Source organism: Colias croceus, chromosome 27 (assembly GCF_905220415.1).
Source record: "Colias croceus chromosome 27, ilColCroc2.1".
Taxonomy (NCBI): Eukaryota; Metazoa; Arthropoda; class Insecta; order Lepidoptera; family Pieridae; genus Colias; species Colias croceus.
In genome coordinates this window covers 4,446,804-4,466,229 of record NC_059563.1, presented here as the reverse complement: position 1 = coordinate 4,466,229, position 19,426 = coordinate 4,446,804, and the positions used below count along the sequence as shown (strand labels likewise).

General features: G+C 36.8%; 1 long non-coding RNA gene across 1 annotated transcript; it reads right to left on the bottom strand.

Moving 5' to 3' along the window:
* Positions 1-9,670: 9,670 nt before the first annotated feature.
* LOC123703872 lies at positions 9,671-12,558 on the bottom strand. The gene is made up of 5 exons (XR_006753061.1): positions 12,522-12,558; positions 12,140-12,309; positions 11,757-11,856; positions 10,422-10,469; positions 9,671-10,016 (listed from the first exon to the last, which is right to left on the bottom strand). It is a non-coding gene; the product is annotated as an uncharacterized LOC123703872 (long non-coding RNA).
* Positions 12,559-19,426: the final 6,868 nt, after the last annotated feature.

Here is a 19,426-nt window from a genome sequence, read left to right as displayed (position 1 = left end):
AGTTTGAGCACCCCAGATGTAGCTGCTACCGTTTGCGCGGGCCGTTGACCGTCTCCGCGGGCTGTGAGAAAGTTCAGGATTTCGGATTTTTCTGGATATCCTGGGAGCTGGGTGAGTATGAATGCGTCATTTGTATGTTTCTCCGTCGTGCCACCTTGGCTAAATTTACGTTTTTATGTTTGCGCCAAAAATGGAAAAATTCCAAAATCGAGCGTCCCACTATGGCTCCCTGGTAGCGTCCCAGGGTGGTGATCATTTTTAGTTCCGGGACCCCCCACCCAACTCGCACCGTTTCCGCGGGCCGTTGGAGTTAACGTTGTATGGAAGTTGGAAACGGGGGCCCGGAGCCACTCGAACGGGGCACCGATCGATTCGCCGGCTCGAACAGAGCACGTGTGCCAAATTTGAGACGTAAGGATTCATTAACGGCGATTTTGGCAATGTACGGCGGCCATCTTGTTTTCGCGAAAATCCCCATTTTTCCACCTCCCCTGGTAATCGCCACCAGTTCCGAGCATTTTTTGTTCAGACACCCCCCCTCCAAGTGGCACCGTTTCTGCGCACCTCCAGGGGTCCACTCTCTTGTCCAGGGTGTTGGAGATGTCAATATTTTTCCGGTGGTCACTCGGCGCACCTCTACACGATCACGTCGAAATCCCCCCAACTTTCCGCGTAGTTTCCGAGAAACCCGATGTCAGTCAGTCAGTCAGTGGTAGTGTAGCTTTATATATTATAACTAGCTGGTGCGTTGTGCGCGGGCTGCAAGCAGCCCGCGAGCCCCTTTTGCCCCTGGATTGAAGCAATAGGGCAGTCATTAGAAAATGTGTTAGAATTCCCAGCCCATTTGTAATTTTCTGCTAACAGCGATTCCAGAGTCAATCGGAAGTGCTTATAAATTCCCAATTCAAATATTTTCTATTCTGGAATGCTGTCAACCTTCGAGGGTGCGTTGTGCGCGGGCTGCATGCAGCCCGCGAGCCTCTTTTGCCCCTGAGTTGAAGCAAAAGGGCAGTCATTTGAAAATAAATTCGAATTTTCTGTCCATTTGTTACATCTGCTAACAGCGATTCTACAGTCAGTCGGTAATGCTTATAAATTCCCCATTCAAGTATTTTCCACTCCGGGAGATGTCAACCTTCGAGGGAGCGTAGTGCGCGGGCTGCAAGCAGCCTGCGAATCATCCCAGGGCAGAAATCTTCAGTCATTTGATAATGCGTTAAAATTCCCCGTCAATTTGCTTTTATCTGCTAACAGCGATTCCACAGTAAATCGGAAGTGCTTTTAAATTTCAAATTCAAATATTTTCTATTCTGGGGGGCGGTTCACCTTCGAGCGGTGCGTGGTGCGCGAGCTGCAAGCAGCTCGCGGCTCATCCCAGGGCAGAAATCTTCAGTCATTTGAAAATGCATTCGAATTTCCTTTCCATTTGTAACATCTGCTAACAGCGATTCTACAGTCAGTCGAAACTGCTTATAAATTCCCCATTCAAATATTTTCTATTCCGGGGGATTATCCACCATCGAGGGTGCGTGGTGCGCGGGCTGCAAGCAGCCCGCGGTACATCCCAGGGACAAAAATCTTCAGTCATTAGAAAATGCGTTAAAATTCCCCGTCAATTTGCTTTTATCTGCTAACAGCGATTCCACAGTAAATCGGAAGTAATTATAAATTCCCCATTAAAATATTTTCTATTCCGGGGGGCTGTCCACCTTCGAAGGTGCGTGGTGCGCGAGCTGCAAGCAGCTCGCGGCTCATCCCAGGGCAGAAATCTTCAGTCATTTGAAAATGCATTCGAATTTCCTTTCCATTTGTAACATCTGCTAACAGCGATTCTACAGTCAGTCGAAACGGCTTATAAATTACTTATTCAAATGTTGTTAAATTTTTGAAACGTCTTATCGATAGCGGGCAGTGACTTTTCATAATAAACTGTTCAAGAGTTAACCTAACACGCTCGTCGCTTCGCTCCTCGCTACCTATTTGAATATTTAGGTCGGCCGCTGCCGCGACTCGCTCGCTTCGCTCGCTTGGCTCGTGCAATAGGTAGTTCAAAAGTTAACCTAACACGCTCGTCGCTTCGCTCCTCGCTACCTATTTGAATATTTAGGCCGGCCGCTGCCGTACTCGCTCGCTTCGCTCGCATGGCTCGTGTGGTAGTTCAAAAGTTAACCTTACACGCTCGTCGCTTCGCTCCTCTATACCTAAACTGCTTATAAATTACTTATTCAAATATTGGTAAATTATTTAAACGTCTTATCGATGGCGGGCAGTGACTTTTCATAATAAACTGTTCAAGAGTTAACCTAACACGCTCGTCGCTTCGCTCCTCGCTACCTATTTGAATATTTAGGCAGGCCGCTGCTGCAACTCGCTCGCTTCGCTCGCTTGGCTCGTGCGGTAGGTAGTTCAAAAGTTAACCTAACATGCTCGTCGCTTCGCTCCTCGCTACCTATTTGAATATTTAGGCTGGCCGCTGCCGTGACTCGCTCGCTTCGCTCGCATGGCTCGTGTGGTAGTTCAAAAGTTAACCTTACACGCTCGTCGCTTCGCTCCTCGCTACCTAAACTGCTTATAAATTACTTATTCAAATATTGGTAAAATTTTTGAAACGTCTTATCGATAGTGGGCAGTGACTTTTCATAATAAACTGTTCAAGAGTTAACCTAACACGCTCGTCGCTTCGCTCCTCGCTACCTATTTGAATATTTAGGACGGCCGTTGACGCGACTCGCTCGCTTCGCTCGCTTGGCTCGTGCGGTAAGTAGTTCAAAAGTTAACCTAACACGCTCGTCGCTTCGCTCCTCGCTACCTATTTGAATATTTACGCTGGCCGCTGCCGTGACTCGCTCGCTTCGCTCGCTTGGCTCGTGCGGTAGTTCAAAAGTTAATAAATATTTTCTACTCCGGGAGGCTGTCAACCCTCGAAGTAGCGCGGTGCGCGGGCAGCAAGCAGCCCGCGGTGCCGTCTTTTGCCGATGCTATTCAATTACCCTTCCTACTATGGAAATTTCCATACAAAATTTTCGAAAAAAAAAATTTCGCTTTTTAGCAAAAATTTTTATGTGCCTAGAAGCGGACCAAGTTTTTAAACATTTTTTACCTTGGTGACCCCAACCTACCTGCCACCAGTTCAGAGAGCCATTGAATTTCATGATGTATGGAAAATGGAAACCGGGAGTCGGAGAGAAATTCTAAGTATGCAGTTTTGTAAATCTGGCCGATTCAAGCACAGAAGTCAATTTTCAGACCGATCGTGAAGTAACCGGCGCCACCATCTTGCTTTGAAAAATTGGCCATTTTTTGAAAAAAAATTGCGTCAAATTTGAAATTTCTCGATTGCCCTGGTAGCACCCCATCTTCCTGATCATTTTTTAGTTCTACACCCCCCACCTATCTCGCGCCGTTTCAGAGAGCCGTCGAATTTTGCGTTGTATGAAACTCGGAAACCAGCAGTGATAATTCAATTATGAGTATGCCAACTTAATGTGCGGCTCGATTAAAGCCCCTGTGCCAAGTTTCAGCCCGATCGGACCAGCGATGGCCATTTTAGCATTTGTATGGCGGCGGCCATTTTTTCCGCCATTTTGAATTTTTTTCACTATCTGTGGTAATTGCTCGAGGTCTACTACAAGTTTAGTTCGAGCACCCCAGATGTAGCTGCTACCGTTTGCGCGGGCCGTTGACCGTCTCCGCGGGCTGTGAGAAAGTTTAGGATTTCGGATTTTTCTGGATATCCTGGGAGCTGGGCGAGTACAAACGTGGTAAGAGTGTATTTCTCCATTGCACCACCTCGTCTAAATTTACGTTTTTATGTTTGCGCCAAAAATGGAAAAATTCCAAAATCGAGCGTCCCACTGTGGCTCCCTGGTAGCGTCCCAGGGTGGTGATCACTTTTAGTTCCGGGACCCCCCACCCAACTCGTACCGTTTCCGCTGGCCGTTGGATTTTACGTTGTATGAAAGTTGGAAACCGGGGCCCGGAGCCACTCGAACGGGGCACCGATCGATTCGCCGGCTCGAACAGAGCACGTGTGCCAAATTTGAGACGTAAGGATTCATAAACGGCGATTTTGGCAAAGTACGGCGGCCATCTTGTTTTCGCGAAAATCCCCATTTTTCCACCACCCCTGGTAATCGCCACCAGTTCTGAGCATTTTTTGTTCAGACACCCCCCCTCCAGGTGTCACCGTTTTTGCGCACCTCCAGGGGTCCACTCTCTTGTCCAGGGTGTTGGAGTTGTCAATATTTTTCCGGTGGTCACTCGCCGCACCTCTATACGATCACGTCAAAATCCCCCCAACTTTCCACGTAGTTTCCGAGAAACCCGATGTCAGTCAGTCAGTGAGTGAGTGGTAGTGTAGCTTTATATATATATGACTAGCTGGTGCGTTGTGCGCGGGCTGCAAGCAGCCCGCGAGCCCCTTTTGCCCCTGGGTTGAAGCAATAGGGCAGTCATTAGAAAATGTGTTAGAATTCCCAGTCCATTTGTAATTTTCTGCTAACAGCGATCCCACAGTCAGTCGGTAATGCTTATAAATTCCCCATTCAAGTATTTTCCACTCCGGGAGGCTGTCCACCTTCGGAAGCATCCCAGGACAGAAATCTTCAGTCATTTGAAAATGCATTAAAATTCCCCGTCAATTTGCTATTATCTGCAAACAGCGATTCCACAGTCAATCGGAAGTGCTTATAAATTTCAAATTCAAATATTTTCTATTCCGGGGGGCGGTTCACCTTCGAGGGTGCATGGTGCGCGAGCTGCAAGCAGCTCGCGGCTCATCCCAGGGCAGAAAGCTTCAGTCATTTGAAAATGCATTCAAATTTCCAATCCATTTGTTACATCTCCTAACAGCGATTCTACAGTCAGTCGGTAATGCTTATAAATTCCCCATTCAAGTATTTTCCACTCCAGGAGGCTGTCCACCTTCGAGGGAGCGTAGTGCGCGGGCTGCAAGCAGCCCGCGAAGCATCCCAGGGCAGAAATCTTCAGTCATATGAAAATGCATTAAAATTCCCCGTCAATTTGCTTTTATCTGCTAACAGCCATTCTACAGTCAGTCGTTAATGCTTATAAATTCCCCATTCAAGTATTTTACACTCCGGGAGGCTGTCCACCTTCGAGGGAGCGTAGTGCGCGGGCTGCAAGCAGCCCGCGAAGCATCCCAGGGCGGAAATCTTCAGTCATTTGAAAATGCATTCTAATTTCGTATCCATTAGTTATTACATCTCCTAACAGCGATTCTACAGTCAGTCGGTAATGCTTATAAATTCCCCATTCAAATATTTTCTATTCCGGGGGGCTGTCCACCTTCGAGGTTGCGTGGTGCGCGAGCTGCAAGCAGCTCGCGGCTCATCCCAGGGCAGAAATCTTCAGTCATTTGAAAATGCATTCACATTTCCTTTCCATTTGTAACATCTGCTAACAGCGATTCTACAGTCAGTCGAAACTGCTTATAAATTACTTATTCAAATGTTGTTAAATTTTTGAAACGTCTTATCGATAGCGGGCAGTGACTTTTCATAATAAACTGTTCAAGAGTTAACCTAACACGCTCGTCGCTTCGCTCCTCGCTACCTATTTGAATATTTAGGCCGGCCGCTGCCGCGACTCGCTCGCTTCGCTCGCTTGGCTCGTGCGATAGGTAGTTCAAAAGTTAACCTAACACGCTCGTCGCTTCGCTCCTCGCTACCTATTTGAATATTTAGGCCGGCCGCTGCCGTGACTCGCTCGCTTCGCTCGCATGGCTCGTGTGGTAGTTCAAAAGTTAACCTTACACGCTCGTCGCTTCGCTCCTCGCTACCTAAACTGCTTATAAATTACTTATTCAAATATTGGTAAAATTTTTGAAACGTCTTATCGATAGCGGGCAGTGACTTTTCATAATAAACTGTTCAAGAGTTAACCTAACACGCTCGTCGCTTCGCTCCTCGCTACCTATTTGAATATTTAGGCCGGCCGCTGCCGCAACTCGCTCACTTCGCTCGCTTGGCTCGTGCGGTAGGTAGTTCATAAGTTAACCTAACACGCTCGTCGCTTCGCTCCTCGCTACCTATTTGAATATTTAGGCCGGCCGTTGACGCGACTCGCTCGCTTCGCTCGCTTGGCTCGTGCGGTAAGTAGTTCAAAAGTTAACCTAACACGCTCGTCGCTTCGCTCCTCGCTACCTATTTGAATATTTACGCTGGCCGCTGCCGTGACTCGCTCGCTTCGCTCGCTTGGCTCGTGCGGTAGTTCAAAATTTAATAAATATTTTCTACTCCGGGAGGCTGTCAACCCTCAAAGTTGCGCGGTGCGCGGGCAGCAAACAGCCCGCGGTGCCGTCTTTTGCCCATGCTATTCAATTATTACCCTTCTTACTATGGAAATTTCCATACAAAATTTTCGAAAAAAAAAATTTCGCTTTTTAGCAAAAATTTTTATGTGCCTGGAAGCGGACCAAGTTTTTAAACATTTTTTACCTTGGTGACCCCAACCTAAGTGCCGCCAGTTCAGAGAGCCGTTGAATTTCGTGATGTATGGAAAATGGAAACCGGGGGTCTGAGAGAAATTCTGAGTATGCAGTTTTGTAAATCTGACCAATCAGAGCACAGAAGTCAATTTTCAGACCGATCGTGACGGAACCGGCGCCACCATCTTGCTTTGAAAAATTGGCCATTTTTTGAAAAAAAATTACGTCCAATTGGAAATTTCTCGATTGCCCTGGTAGCACCCCATCTTCCTGATCATTTTTTAGTTCTACACCCCCCACCTATCTTGCGCCGTTTCAGAGAGCCGTCGAATTTTGCGTTGTATGAAACTCGGAAACCAGCGATGGAAACTCGATTATGAGTATGCCAACTCAATGTGAGGCTCGATTAAAGCCCCTGCGCCAAGTTTCAGCGTGATCGGCCCAGCGATGGCCGTTTTAGAATTTGTATGGCGGCGGCCATTTTTTCCGCCATTTTGAATTTTTTTCACTATCTGTGGTAATTGCTCGAGGTCTACTACAAGTTTAGTTTGAGCACCCCAGATGTAGCTGCTACCGTTTGCGCGGGCCGTTGACCGTCTCCGCGGGCTGTGAGAAAGTTCAGGATTTCGGATTTTTCTGGATATCCTGGGAGCTGGGTGAGTATGAATGCGTCATTTGTATGTTTCTCCGTCGTGCCACCTTGGCTAAATTTACGTTTTTATGTTTGCGCCAAAAATGGAAAAATTCCAAAATCGAGCGTCCCACTATGGCTCCCTGGTAGCGTCCCAGGGTGGTGATCATTTTTAGTTCCGGGACCCCCCACCCAACTCGCACCGTTTCCGCGGGCCGTTGGAGTTAACGTTGTATGGAAGTTGGAAACGGGGGCCCGGAGCCACTCGAACGGGGCACCGATCGATTCGCCGGCTCGAACAGAGCACGTGTGCCAAATTTGAGACGTAAGGATTCATTAACGGCGATTTTGGCAATGTACGGCGGCCATCTTGTTTTCGCGAAAATCCCCATTTTTCCACCTCCCCTGGTAATCGCCACCAGTTCCGAGCATTTTTTGTTCAGACACCCCCCCTCCAAGTGGCACCGTTTCTGCGCACCTCCAGGGGTCCACTCTCTTGTCCAGGGTGTTGGAGATGTCAATATTTTTCCGGTGGTCACTCGGCGCACCTCTACACGATCACGTCGAAATCCCCCCAACTTTCCGCGTAGTTTCCGAGAAACCCGATGTCAGTCAGTCAGTCAGTGGTAGTGTAGCTTTATATATTATAACTAGCTGGTGCGTTGTGCGCGGGCTGCAAGCAGCCCGCGAGCTTCCGTGTGCTCTAAGAATTTTAACAAACGATGTTGTTTTTTTTATCTATAATTATTCTAGCTATCATCAGCTCTTGGACTATAGCAATATAATTTTTAATTTCTAATTTTTATTTTGTCAGAAAAAAAAGTCCAAGACAACACTTACTCAATTAAACAAACAAGTACTTAATCGCAATTAACCGTTTCATAATCATAAAAAATATATAGGGTAGGTATATTATGACAAAAAACGCTAAGAAGAGATCATTGATGTAAAAAAAAATACACCGAAATTGTATGTTTTTTCTATTAAAATCATTATCCATGTATCAACAACAGAATGTAATTGGCGATGTAATTTGTGTATTTTTGTTGTATGTACTTAGGTACATACCTATAGTTGTACCAACTAAAAAGAAAATAGCAAACTGACACATTTTTTAACTTAAATATAATATTATGTAATACCTGTATATTAATTATATTGTGTTACATCAATCTATAATATTGTTATTATGATATATTATTATTATATATTGAAGAATAAATAATTGAAAAAATAATGTTTAAAAATCTTACACCACCATACTTCATAATTTGATCGATATTCATTAATCATATACTATGTACCCTATTTTTCTTATTTAATTAAAAGTATAAAAAAGCGAAATATGAGAAAAAATAAATAGGTAATAAATCAATGCTCAGTTTTCGAGCAGCCCAGTCTCTAAGATCCCAGCCGATAAATTACTTGTCTTTAAATATATTAAACATTATAATACAAAATTTAAATATCACTAATTTCTGTTTCAGTTTTGAACGACTTCGATAATATAGAAAGCGATTGTTTTTAACAGAAGCAATAATGAAAATAGAAGATTGAAATTATTTAATGAAAAATGATCTCGAAATTTGCAAAACGTGTTTCTAAAGATACAATACAAAATAAGATACCTAAATAATGTGTTTTAATTTCATTGAAAATATTCATATACCTACAAATAATGATTACCTCTTGTCTTGTTTATAAACTAACAAAAAACTGAATTATATAAACAAGTCCCACTGTGGAGTGTAGCTGATATTAAAATTAAATGTTGAGTAGGTAGTTCGTTATGTAAAACCTCGAAATAATAGTTTGTTATCGTTATTTTTTCTTATCTAGTTACATTAAATTGACTTTGTTGATTTTTAATTGAAGTTGTTTTCTCAATATTTCTAGTCCCTTAGGTATTTTAGTAATTTAGCTGCAAGCCAACAATTTAAATAGTAGTTAGGACCATTAATATTAATTAGTTAAAATCTTAAAATTTTCATTTATTCATTCATCAGTGTTTTTTTTTAATTCTATCATATTATAATCCTCGTATAGTGCCTTTTTTAATTTATGTACCTACTGAATTAGGTGTTAGGAAGTTATACCTACGTTTATTATAAAAAAATATAGTTAATTATATCAGTTCCATCTGTCGGTTTGCAATGATTAATTTGTTAAGTTCTTCATACACTGTGTTTATTGAATCGAACATGTGAAAAATGATTTTAGTAGTTCATTTCTATGTGTTTCTATGGCATACTTAGATCAGTAAATGGCATAAGAAAAAGCTAATTTTAAGTAGGTAATAAGTACTAAACATTGTCTTGTGTAGTAGATGATAGGCAATTTATCTAATCAAAACTTTAATTATTTCAATAATAAAACAGCTATCTACAAAGATTAATTACATATTATATCAAAATATAGTTTCATAAAATCAATAATAATAATTATTTTTGAATTGCGAATAAAACAACAATAATTGAAACTAAAATGGTTTTATTAACATGACTATATTATTCAACTAATGGTAACAGTAATACATTTTTTCATTTTTAAAGAAAATCTATAGGTATCTATAGGTATAAATTTATACAAAAAACGAATAACATACAACTTAAATAAAATCTATACATAAAAAAAACGTAGGAAAATACACTTGAATATTTTTTGGGTGCGATTTACAAAATAATAATCGAAGCAAAAAATATGGTACCCCGGGCTAGACGCAAACAGTAGTGCATGGATAAACTTAAAATTTTGAATAAATATTATAAACAGGTCGGATCAACATATTAAAGGCTAAACATATTATATTATAACATCTTGCTAAGACCAATAGGAGCGTAACAATGCGGATAAAGCCACGGAGCACGATGGTGGTCTGTTTCGTGCTTTCACGTGTTTCTTCTTAGTAACGCTGTTTTGAGCACCTGGCGCGTCTGGCTGAAATTGTTTAAAATATTATATTTTAGTTATCCTTTTTCATATGCATGAGTATGAGTATCAATCAAAAATCAAGAATAGTCCATAATAAAGATTCGATTGAAATTCAATTTATGAATAGATATAATATGAATTCTTGAAAGTCACAACTTTGGTTTTTAACAGCGATGTTTATTAAAAAACTTATTGTTTGTGACGAGAGTTTTATAGTTAGAAAATTAAAGATTTTAATGTATTTTACAACAAATGTAGTTAATATTAATAGTATAAATTTATAAAAAAATATATTTTGTTCTAATAGTAACAGAGGTTGCATTGAGGAAACTATTTTTTATCAATACTTTATGTAGGTAGTTTGATCGTTTCATAAACAAAAATTAGGCCAAAAATATAATTAATATATACTTAACTGGTGATTCCATTTTGTACTGATACAAAGCCTGTTTTATATACCTAGTGCACACTAAAAGTTTTGCGTTTCTAGCCACCCATAAATGTTTGAATTTTGAATGTTATATTTTTTTAACCTATGAAGTCTCATAAGTTGAGGAAAAAAAAATTTGGCTGAAAGCTCGTGTCAATTTTTTTTTATCTCAAGTTGAAGTTCGTTGTCCGTAGCAAAAACGGAACTAACACGAAACAATTTTAGGGCGATGATTTTTGATGATTTTAAAAGTTCGCTTTCTCCGAAAGCTTGCACTGCTCGCCTTCAAAATACTTTTGGGAGGGAAGCACCTTATTTGAGCACTGTAAGGCATTGATATGCTGAATTTCATCGCGGCCGTGTTTCTCTTCATGATGAAATTCGTGAAGGTCGACCCTCAACTGCGATCACGGAGGAAAATATGGCTACCATCAGACGACTAATTTAAGAAAATTGCCATATCACTTATTAGGATATTCGAGGACATTTGGGGATTGATATGAGACAAATTCAGAAAATTTTACATGAACATTTCAAAGTTAGGAAGATTGGTTGCCGGTGAATTGCTCCCAAACTCACTCCATAACAAAAACGACATCGAGTAGATTGGTGTTAAGAAATGCTATTAAAGTACAATTACGGACATTCTAATGCCGTGTATAATATCGTGACAGGATATGAAATATGTATATATGGTTATATTCCAGAAAGAAAACACCAATATTCTTTGTGGGTGTTTGAAAGTGACAGCAAACCAACCAAATAGAGGCAGGCGAGAAGGGTTGGCAAACAAATGATTGCATTATTTTTCTCTAAGACGAATCCTGTCTGCACTATCCCACTTGAGTAACAAAAGACTGTTAATGCCGAGTGGTACACCACTATTTTTTTGCCCAATGTCTTAGAAAAAATAAGAGAAAAGCGACCTAGAAGTCGCATCTTGTTGCACCATGACAGTGCTTCGGCGCACACCGCGAACAAAACAAAGTCATTTTTGGCTACTGAAAACATAGAGCACGTGACTCATGCCACACGCAGTCCTAACCTAGCACCTTGCGATTTCTTTCTTTTCCCACAAATCTATGATTCAATGAGTGGTTCGACATTTACGAGGCCAGAAGAGGCCGTGGTTGCTTTCAAACAGCACGCAGAAAACATACCCTCGGACCAATGGTCCTCATGTTTCCAGAAATGGTTTGAACGGATGAAAAAGTGTTTTAAATGTAGCGGAGAATACTTTAAAAAGTAGTAAATATAATATTGGACAAATAAATTGTTTTGTTTATTAGTTACGCAAAACTTTCAGTGTGGCCCACGTATGTACAATATTTTGACTTCAATTATTCCTTTTATTGGTTGTGTCATTCCTCCTCCTGATGAAACTGTCTTTATGTTATAGAGTAATTTGTGGCATTTCTGAAAAAAAATCCACATTTAATGAAAAAATTCAATTTGTCAAAACTAAATCAAATAATTGGGACCACCACATTGCAGGCAGCTTTCAAATAAAAAAAAAAGAATTCTCAAAATCGGTTTTCCCAGTGAAAAATTATGATGTAACAAAGCGAAAAAGAGAATAAGTCCAATTTCGAAGTCGATTATAATGTAAATTTAATCATGATGTGTTATTTATTATATTTATGCAGTTTAAATGTTTCACAAACAGGAATTAGGTCAATAAGTATATTATGTACTTAACTTGATATTTTTTCTCATCAAAATTCTTCATCAAAACTTTATATGTACCTAATATGTAAAATATTTTGCCTCAAGTCCTTTAATTGGTAAAATAAGTAGTATCTTTCTTCCTATGGATGAAACTGGTCTTTTATATTTTCCTATTTCTACTGGGAATCAATTGTGGCGTTTCTGAAAAAAAAAAAAAAAAAAAATTATAAAATATTTGATTATCCTCATTTTTTATCACTGGCAATCATTTTAAACGTTTACACTTTTCATAAATTTATTGAGAGTTTTGCATCCATAGTTTTGTTATCTAAACTTAATCAAGATATTATGTTTTTTTAATGCTCCTTTTTAGACAAACAGGAATTATGCCAAACAAATATAATATACTTAACTTGTGATTTAATGTTGTCATATTAAACCTATTATTTTATGTTTTTTGTCGGTCTTCTGCGATCTGGAAAATATGAAATATATAAGTTGTATCATAAATTTAGAAAGATAATAAGAAGATTATAAAAGATAATATAAACCTATGACAAATATCCGCAAAAAGGAACACTGTTTTCAATTTTTTTTACTGGCAGCGAGGTGTTTCACATCATACTGAGCGAATTATATCTGAAACTTTCTGTATTAATGCAAAACTACCACCTCCTCCTTTATCCAGGCTTGGGACTGGCTGCGATGAGGTAGAATAAAATAATCTTATAAAATTTATTCTATTCACCCTCAAACACAGGCGGAGTTACCTAACTACCGTCTAAGTACTCGATATACACTAATTACTACTATTATACTTAACTATAAAAGAAATAAAAATTGTAAAGTGTGTTATGATTGACACGTGTTTAAGTAAAGCGTTATGCGTGTAATAAAATAAAATTAAATAAATATAACCATGATTCTATCAAAAATACATACTTAGGTATACACGTAAATAAAATGTATGAATAAAATATCTACATTCTACATCAATAATTTACACGATCTAAATTAATTTACTCTAGTTTACTCTAGTCTATATACCTATAAACTAAACTTAATTGATTTTATGTACACAAAAATATAGTTTGTGTTGTGCATGTAAGTTTATGTTAAAAAACAAAATTGATTGATCTATATAGAAAATTGAAGCATAGCGAGACAAAATATTTAAATATTACTGTAAAATGCGCTCAGCGAATGTAAAAGTACGATATTAGAAGTAATGATGTAGCGCGTTGTACTGTAAATATACGTCGGACGTGATGCAATTTATAAAAATGAAATGATAGCCCTTCGAATATAGAATAACGATGGATCATGAAAGACGATAGCGGGCGCTTTTAGTCCAACGGAAGGAATGGATCCGCGGACGGTACCGGGCCGGTGTCGGGCGGAGCTGCGCGCGAGCGGCCTCGCTCGGCGGCGAGACGTGGCCGGGCCGGCGGCGCGCCGCGGCGGGCGCAGGAGCGGCTCTGGCGCAGAGGTGAGTGCGGTGCCCTAAGTCGCTTTGCATTGGCGCTGCGTCGCGCCTGCAGTGATGGTGGTGGCTAGATGTAGACAGTGTCGAAACAATAGAATATTACGATTGATAATGCGGGGCGTTTCTCTCAAGTTATAAGTATGTATTAATATTTATATTACATCTCATATAATATGTCATAATAATTATGCTAACCTAACCAAAATATTTGCGTATTTGAAAAAAAAATGGACAGATCACGGATACACAAAATAAAAACAATTTTAAGTTCCTATAAATAATTGTTATTTATTCTAACTATCAAATTTGATAAATGTTGAGTGAATGTTATCACTATCATGTAAACAAAATTTAAATGGATATGATTATTAATATTATTTTATTAATATACCGTGAAATATTCACAAAACGAAAGATGTCGTTTACTTTAAAAGTCAAAGCAGTATCATGAAAGGTCGGGAACCTTCAGAGGCTGGGAAATGTTACCCAGGCATTTTTTTTTCTCTTTTTCATATAAATCGCATTTTATTTTTCCAAAAAGCTGGTACATCTCAGTAAAATGAGCATTCTTTCGATTTCTTTTGCTGCAAAGATTTCGTAGTGGGATTATGTTGTAGGCAATAAAAAGACAAAAAAAGCAAAACAGAATATCGTTCATTGACAATTAAATAAAAATAATCATATTTTTCATTTAAGTTGTGCTTAAAATTCAGTGATTTAACTTTATTTACCATGGTTATTTCCGGGATACCAAATTAGGTTTATTTTTCCGAAATTAACCGAATAGAAATAATATTTATTAACTATCAAATTATGTGGTAATATAAAATGTGCTAACCCTAAGCTTCTTTTGATGCTGAGCAATGTTGTAAAATATAGATCGCTACATTATTAGGTAATTTTGCCCACCATTGTAACTTTTGTTTAAAACAACCTTCAGTGGTAGTTATAATATTTCAAACGTTATTTAATAACATATTATGAGTAAAAGTAACCTGTGTTTTCGCCATCATGCACAAACTATCAACTTGAATTTTCACCATTTTTGCCCGCGAAATCACACATGATATTCGACGAGTTACAACAAGTTGCTAATTTAAGTTAGCGACACATACGGACATAGAACCTATTTTACACCAAATACTTTGAATGTTGCGGTATTTTTGCAATTTAAAAATTTACTTATGAATTGATCTTCGGGCAAAGATATCCTTGGTAAAAAAATCACAATAAGACACTATGCATTTTCGAAGTAATTATGATATTGATTAATTGTTTTTGATAATGTAGTTTTTTTTTGCGTTGGAAAATATTCAAGAATATGGTTATCATACTAACAAAAGATGTTTTCAACTCTTAGAGTGTTTCATACATTTTACATTGTCTTACTAAAATATTGTAAATAACAAAAACTTATAGGTGATACGTAAACATAAATGTTCTACTTATGTATCTAGTAAAAACAAAAAATATATTTTATAGATATATTATATATGCATGTGAAAAAAGCAATTGATTGTAGTTAGTATAACAATTCTTCAGTTCTCGATTTAGGTTTGGAGTTTGTACGATAACCGTACTTACTACATAGTCACTTTAATTATTTCAAGCAAGCAAGCAATGAAATGTTTCAAATTACAAAATAAATAACCAGTCGACCAGCTGTATTCCAACATTAGGTACATTAAGATAAAATGTATTTTACATAATGATAGTATGTACTTTATATACAATGAGTTCTTAATATTACAGGTTAACGTTAACTTTTTTTAAATTACATATAGTATAAACTATAACGTATTAAGAAGAATTTAGAGAAGATATAAAGAAGAGAAAGAAGAATAGGCACAGTGGTGTAATTAATTAACACGAAACGAAAAGGGCGAGTTACATAAGAAGGTATAGCGAAAAAATAGAAGAGTTGCCTGATACTTTAATTCAATAAAGTTTCTCTCGAAGAAGAGAAGGCAGAGTAAAAGTAAGGAAGAAAGTTTTTATTTTTGCAATACGAATTACAATATTATAACTTTAATTATTGTAAAATAACTGTTGACAACGTAACGTGTATGTTAATATTTTTTTTTCATAAGTACATAATAATCGACAACCAACATTTGTTTTAAACTTTAGTTCCATTTAAAACGAGATAAAAGAATAAATTAATACGAATACATTTTTTTATACTTAATTATAAAATAAATCTTGATCTTGCTTGATTGAGGTGATTCAAAATACTGGAATTACTAATTATACGCTATTCACATACAATTTATCGAACTATTCCACCATACTTCAATACTGAATACAATTAAGTATTTTTATGTAAATTAAAATTCATTAACTCCACTCGCTTGCAGGATCCGTGCGATCAACCCCACCGGGTGAGACCCTTTTGGGAAGCCCAGCGAGTGCGATCAGCAACCGGATAGAATTCATGTTCTTGTTTGGATGTCGTTTCAGAAAATATTATCATACAAATAAATCATAAAAGCATAGCCTTCAGTGTTGTATTAGGATTTTAGTTTCATGTTCGTTCGGTTATAATTTGCACTTCAGTTTAGTTCCAAAACTTTGTGACCTCACATACGACGGCAACTGGATCATAATGCCATTTTTTTTAATTACATATATTATATTTACCTTGAACTTTCACTGTGATAGTCAATTTTCTTATGTTTTGATTACAATGGCTGTTATCAAGGATTTTGTCCACTTACGACGTTTCCTTTGGTGAACAGAAAATTTCTTTTGTCAGCTTCGAGACATTTTTGGAGTGAGAAAAAGTCATCATGTCACTCATGTTTGTTTGGCTATTGCGTCTGACCAATGTTTTCATTGCTTTCTATAATAGTAAAATGGCTATGACTGTTTATTATAATAGTAAAATGGCTATTTTAATTAGATAACGTATGTAATTCCAGTATTTGTTTCTTGTTTCGTTGATGCGGCAAATATATTCTTGATGTTCTATCATTATTATTTTTTCGTTTTTTTTATTGTTATTTTTTTTTTGGTTTTGTTCTTTTTTGTGTGTTTTTTTTTGTCTTTTTTGTATATTTCTTTTTTTCTGATATTTTTTTTTGTTTTTGTTCTTTTTGTGTTTTTTTTTGTGTTTTTTTTTGTATATTTCTTTTTTTCTGATTTTTTTTTTGTTTTTGTTCTTTTTTGTGTTTTTTTTTTGTTTTTTTTTGTATATTTCTTTTTTTCTGATATTTTTTATGTATTTTTTTTGGTAGCTATTAAACAATTTGCTGTTTTAAATAGAATAATTAAAAATATATTTTAATTTATGCAAATTAAAGGCATACGAAATAATCTAAGAAGTGAAACTGCCACCCTTTATATTATTTACGTTAGTAACAAATGCTTGAATTTATTCGATGTGATGAATAACCATATTCTTGTTACAATATTTTTTACATAAAATACTCGTAAATGCATATGCATGCTTTTTGCGCAGGTGTGATTATTATAATACATAATCTGTAATCAAAGTTTCAATTTATGAGGATTCGGGTATAATTTACAATTTAAGTACTGAAAATGTTGTATATTATTATACCCAATCATAAGCTTTGCTTTGAATAGAAAAGAGGAGACAAGATGTACCTCTTATGTTTTATGGTGCTGAGTTTATATTTCGATACTTATAATAAAATAATGTTGATGATTGTTCCTTTATCTCCTCGAGAAGCATAGGGCTTCAGTATATAGTTCATTCAGTAGATAAATAATAAATTAATACTAATAAAATATTCATAGATAAATTAATAAAGTGGTTGGGTACTGAAAATGTGATGATTGGCGTACAATGGGTCATCAGCTTTGCTTTGAAGAACACTTCAAGCAAAGAGAGACGAGATGTGCTACCAATCCTTTACGGCATCGAGTTTGCATTTTGATAAATAATTAATAATAATACTAATCAAATATTCATAGGTATGTTAATAAAGTGATTGGGTACTGAAAATGTGATGATTGGCGTACAATGGGTCATCAGCTTTGCTTTGAAGAACACTTCAAGCAAAGAGAGACGAGATGTGCTACCAATGCTTTATGGCATCGAGTTTGTATTTTGATAAATAATAATACTAATAAAATATTCATAGATAAATTAATAAAGTGATTGGGTACTGAAAATGCGATGATTGGCGTACAATGGGTCATCAGCTTTGCTTTGAAGAACACTTCAAGCAAAGAGAGAAAAGATGTGCTACCAATGCTTTATGGTATCGAGTTTGTATTTTGATAAATAGTTAATAAATTAATACTAAAAAAAATATTCATAGGTAAATTAATATAGTGGTTGGGTACTGAAAATGTGATGATTGGCGTACAATGGGTCATCAGCTTTACTTTGAAGAACACTTCAAGCAAAGAGAGACAAGATGTGCTACCAATGCTTTATGGCATCGAGTTTGTATTTTGATAAATAATAAATTAATACTAATAAAATATTCATAGATAAATTAATAAAGTGATTGGGTACTGAAAATGTGATGATTGGCGTACAATGGGTCATCAGCTTTGCTTTGAAGAACACTTCAAGCAAAGAGAGACAAGATGTGCTACCAATGCTTTATGGCATCGAGTTTGTATTTTGATAAATAATAAATTAATACTAATAAAATATTCATAGATAAATTAATAAAGTGATTGGGTACTGAAAATGTGATGATTGGCGTACAATGGGTCATCAGCTTTGCTTTGAAGAACACTTCAAGCAAAGAGAGACGAGAGGTGCTACCAATGCTTTATGGCATCGAGATTGTATTTTGATAAATAATAATACTAAAAAAATATTCATAGGTAAATTAATATAGTGGTTGGGTACTGAAAATTTGATCATTGGCGTACAATGGGTCATCAGCTTTGCTTTGAAGAACACTTCATGCAAATTTTTAAATTGCTAAAATACCTTCATACTTTGGCAACATTCAAAGTATTTGGTGTAAAATAGTTGGTTAATTTGTCTGTCAACACTGCCTATTGTGTGTGTCGCTAATTTAAATCAGCAACTTGTTGTAACTCATTGAATATCATGTGTCATTTCGCGGAAAAAAAAAATGGTGAAAATTCAAGTTGATAGTTTGTGCATGATGGCGAAAACACAGGTTACTTTTACTCATAATATGTTATTAAATAACGTTTGAAATATTATAACTACCACTGAAGGTTGTTTTAAACAAAAGTTACAATGGTGGGCAAAATTACCTAATAATGTAGCGATCTATATTTTACAACATTGCTCAGCATCAAAAGAAGCTTAGGGTTAGCACATTTTATATTACCACATAATTTGATAGTTAATAAATATTATTTCTATTCGGTTAATTTCGGAAAAATAAACCTAATTTGGTATCTCGGAAATAACCATGGTAAATAAAGTTAAATCACTGAATTTTAAGCACAACTTAAATGTAAAAATATGATTATTTTTATTTAATTGTCAATGAACAATATTCTGTTTTGCTTTTTTTGTCTTTTTATTGCCTACAACATAATCCCACTACGAAATCTTTGCAGCAAAAGAAATCGAAAGAATGCTCATTTTACTGAGATGTACCAGCTTTTTGGAAAAGTAAAATGCGATTTATATGAAAAAGAGAAAAAAATGCCTGGGTAACATTTCCCAGCCTCTGAAGGTTCCCGACCTTTCATGATACTGCTTTGACTTTTAAAGTAAATGACATTTTTCGTTTTGTGAATATTTCACGGTATATTAATAAAATAATATTAATAAACATATCCATTTAAATTTTGTTTACATGATAGTGATAAAATTCACTCAACATTTATCAAATTTGATACTTAGAATAAATAACAATTATT